This window comes from Amblyomma americanum, chromosome 1 (genome assembly GCF_052857255.1).
Source record: "Amblyomma americanum isolate KBUSLIRL-KWMA chromosome 1, ASM5285725v1, whole genome shotgun sequence".
Lineage (NCBI taxonomy): Eukaryota > Metazoa > Arthropoda > Arachnida > Ixodida > Ixodidae > Amblyomma > Amblyomma americanum.
In genome coordinates this window covers 213,579,339-213,583,633 of record NC_135497.1, presented here as the reverse complement: position 1 = coordinate 213,583,633, position 4,295 = coordinate 213,579,339, and the positions used below count along the sequence as shown (strand labels likewise).

The 4,295-nt window shown below is 43.7% G+C and overlaps 1 non-coding gene across 1 annotated transcript; it reads left to right on the top strand.

The window, feature by feature from the left end:
• Positions 1 to 271: 271 nt before the first annotated feature.
• On the top strand, positions 272 to 345 carry TRNAS-GGA (transfer RNA serine (anticodon GGA)). Its single transcript has one exon. It is a non-coding gene; the product is annotated as a tRNA-Ser (tRNA).
• Positions 346 to 4,295: the final 3,950 nt, after the last annotated feature.

The following is a 4,295-nucleotide window of genomic DNA, read 5'->3' as shown; positions in this document are numbered from 1 at the left end:
TTTGTCAAACGAGCCCCTTATTTCATTTAACTTATCTGGTAGTAGCTTAACGAGTGTCTCGGTTCTGGCAGCCTTGATGCCATAGGTAGCTTAAGAGGGCTCTCGCGCAGTTTCCGCCCTCGCCGTTAGATGACGTTCCACGTCACACTCGCGGTATTACAGGACGTGCTACGTCCGCCGCTATGGTCGAGGGTGGCGCTGGTGAACACTCTCAAGGTTCGCTTACACCCAATGAACATAAATACCCACGAGAGCAGCAGATTGGACAGCCGTCGCCGTAGCTCAGTTGGTAAGAGCACCGGACGGGATATTCGGAGGTCGTGGGCTCGGATCCCACCGGCGGCAAGGTTGTTTTTTTCTGCTGCTTTATAAGTAATTTTCTTTAAGCGATTTATCAATCTAAGTACTAGAATATCCCACTGATAAGCACAACACATAAAAAAACATTCCCCTATGCACCATGGTTTCGGTGACTGTTAGCTCCCTTCATAAGTTTGTCAAACGGGCCCCTCATTTCATTTAACTTATCTGCTAATATATATATATATATATATATATATATATATATATATATATATATATATATATATATATATATATATATATATATATACCAGGTGTCTCAGGGAAGGTGAGCACTCGTATTTAAAAATAGGGTTATTGAGGTAAACAGAAGCATTTTTCGGCATAGTAATGTCAGCGTTGGCGGACGTCAAAAAACAGGCGAATAATCTTAACTAGGTAAGGGATTTACTAAATTCTAATAGTTAGCTTTTTAACTATTACCAATAGACACCTGATTGCAATTAGAGATTTGTAGCCGGCCATTAATAATAGCCATATCATGTAGTGTTTAGAATTTTGAAAACGCCATTACTCTCGCCGCTGTGGAACGACAAAACTTGGCTATTTCGACTAGTTACGACCACTGGAGGGGTTGATTTGCCTGCATGATTTTGAAAACACATATATATATAGTTGGTGATGTATTTCTTTCTTATATAAGCACTTAAAGGCAGAGTCGGTAGCGATAGCTGAGCCAGCAAAATAGATAGTTATGTCTTAATTTCAAGTAATAATGGCAGCAAAGCTATAGTACAAAAGATGAGGTGATGTTAATAGTTTATATTAACTGGCATCGCATGATGATACATTTGTTTCAATTAGGAAAAGAAATGCTCTCTTTAAACGGAATATCTTTGAGGAAAAAGGTCTACTAGGAAGTTTTCAAAGCAAGGATTCTTGCTTACTGGTAACCCCGTCAGTATTACTCGGCGGGCGTCTCAGTTGCTCTCAGCTAGAAACAAATCTTGTCCCATGTAGTGTAGGTAGCTGGCTACATTTACGAACCAATAAATCGAAATCAAAGATTGCTAATAAAGAGTACAAATACGTTGCTTCCTGTTTCTGGTATACGCTTTCAGTTGTATTTCCCGAAAAAATCTTTTACAGTCGATGACACAAGTTCCTAGTCTGCGAATAGGTTGATAGTCTTATTTATTTCTGACTAAATTTCTGACTAAATGTTACACGTTGAAAAGCCAAAGCATTATATGGAGAAGAACATGTGTAGAGCAAACAATCGAATACAGACTGAATTCACGAGCCAATCCTTGCTGTTAACGCTGGCCAACAGTACTGGTTGACCCATAGCGGCGACAAATCGTGAGTGATGAAGTGGCAACAATATATACTCACTCTAAACTGCTACGATTAACTTTGCGTTGTTTCACGATGAAATACATAATGATGGCGCTTGACTGAGTACCGCAGATAGGTTTTTTTTTAGAAAACTCTGCACAACAAATGCAAGCTCTTATGAGGAAGAACACCGTAGTCGGTCAATTGCTGCTGCATCCAGCTGTCAAGCAATGTCAGCAAATAATGTGCTTCTTTCCCAAGAGCACATGATTTGATACAGCTTCCACTGTACAGCTCCGCATCCTGTGTCCTAGTCATCTCTTTCTGCCGTCGCAGAAGAATGATGGTGGCTATTTGACGACGCCAAAGACTCACTGGACTGTTGACCTATTTATCGGACGCAAAGCACGTACCCTTCAGATGTTTATTCATCTTGAGAAACTGCGCCAGTCCCGGTGGCGCGAGGTCCGGGCTGCAAGGTGCCGCGCATTGCTTGCGTCGTCAGTAGCCTCCCTCATTCCTCTAAGACGGCATTCACAAACTATAGTGCATCGGTTGCCAGTGCATTGCCGCTGGTGGGGAATATATCAGAAAGGGGTGTGGTCCTCGGAACGGGACCATTGGAAACAATGATATGAATGAAACATCTTCAAAATTTACCACTTACGAAAGTTATAGCCCAGGAGAGAGCATTTTATTCAACATCCTTCGTATTTGTTTCCTTTGGAAGCAGTAATAAATGCGTGTTCAGGGGTGGATTCAAGGCGAAAGCCTGAACGATCGTTCGAAAGAGCCAGGTGGAGGAAAACAGTGTTGTTGAAGCGTACAACAAAATAAGTATGCAAGGACGTACAGATGAAACAGACGCAGCATGACTGCTTGAGCCCTGTTTGGCGCATAAATATCAGGCTTGTCGGAATCCTTGGCCATAGATCTTGGTGTTTCAAGATTTCTTGACACCTTGGAGCCTTGTTGCCGGGGTCAGGCGCCGGTGTGAGTCTTGTAAGTAGCGGTGCATTGCGCACGGTGATAAATCGGTTACTGAGATTTTATTTTCTAAATTTCTAGACTACTCGAAATTTTGAAGGAAGGAACGCTATGCAAAGTTCAGTTTACTTCTCTATGAGGCATTTTCTATGGTGGGAACACCCAGCTTGTGTATAAGAAAAACTTTATTATTTACGGATAGGTGCCCAGTTTACTGATTTGTTGCAGTAACTAGAATGAGTTTGGTCGTTGACACTTCTTCGCAACAGTTAATTACGTTAAGAAGAAGCGCTGAGGACGGCAGCAAAGAAACAACATCGAAATAAAGCAAAGACCTACTGCCTTTTTTTTTTTTTCAAACATTTGTACGCGACCAGAATTTTGAGTTTTTAATGGTAAACGGCCCTGCACGTTCTGGACAAACGAATCTATATAAAACGTAGGACCGTATATATTATCGAGAAATCAGGAGGAAGACAGGCTTTTGCTTCACGTTCGAGAATATTAGACGGAAGGCTCGAAACCTGCACATCGACACTTCATTTTCGCAATGGCAGCAAGCAGACTTTAAGATTAGATCTAACCTCGTCGCAGGCATTGTTATTCCGGACAGAAGGATGCGCAGGATAAAATGTGCTTTTCTTCCTTGAAGAGTCAACCTTATGCCTCTTCTCTTTGGAAAGAGTTACCTAATTTCTACAGCTGGTCATAAGCGACTGTGTCGTGTCGCTTCGTGCAGGAGCGCCAACTCACGCGGATGTCATGCTTGCCCGAAAGTGTTCATCTGCAAGAAAACAACTCTTATGATACTCTACCTCCCACAGCCCAAGTTGTTGTTTTCATTCGCCTCATTCCCTCTCGTCACCTGTTTTGACATGCCCATCGTCACTAGAGCGAAAGCACCACGCACAGTCGTGGGCAGTATGAGAGGGAACAAAGCATGAACATGCAATTATTGATTACTACATAATTATCTCGGACGTGCACAGTTTTCTTCTCTGTTTTATAAATAGTTCTTCCCTAGGCGTATAATGTGAAAAAGCCATTGGCATCTATAGTGAAGAAATCAGCAAAAAATTCGCACTTTTGTGAAAGATGTTTGTTTGCTTTCATATTGCATATGACTGTTCGTGACACACTTGCATGCTGCCCTAGCACTTGAAACATAATTGTTGTCTAATAGCTACGCATATGCAGCTCGTATCCCTGCTCACTTCCAATAAGAACAAAAAGAAAGCAACTCTGGACTTCAATCTGTGTGGAAGGGAAAACTGCCTGGCATTTGCGAAGGCTATGTCGGCTCAGTTTTTATGCGCCTGGCGCTGCGCACCATCACTTGGCACCTCCGCTCAGCTCCTATGCCAGAGCATCCCCGCGTTTATTGGAAACTGGGCTCGCCAGGTCCCGTTCCCTGGTCGCGCGCTCCTCGAAACGACTGGAGGAACGGTGTGCGGAGGCTTAGAGAAACAAAGCTCGCACCCTTCTCTCCGAAGGCCGCACGAGACCAGCTGGTGGTGGGTGCCGCATGCCTCAGTCGCTCCAGAGATGCTCGCGTCATCTTCCTGGCGGCTGCGCGCCGTGTTGCGCCATCGCAAACGGACGCTGCTGCTGCTGTCTGCCTCAGTTTCCACAATATGGGCTGCCTGAGCAGGAACAGCCTGCGGAAA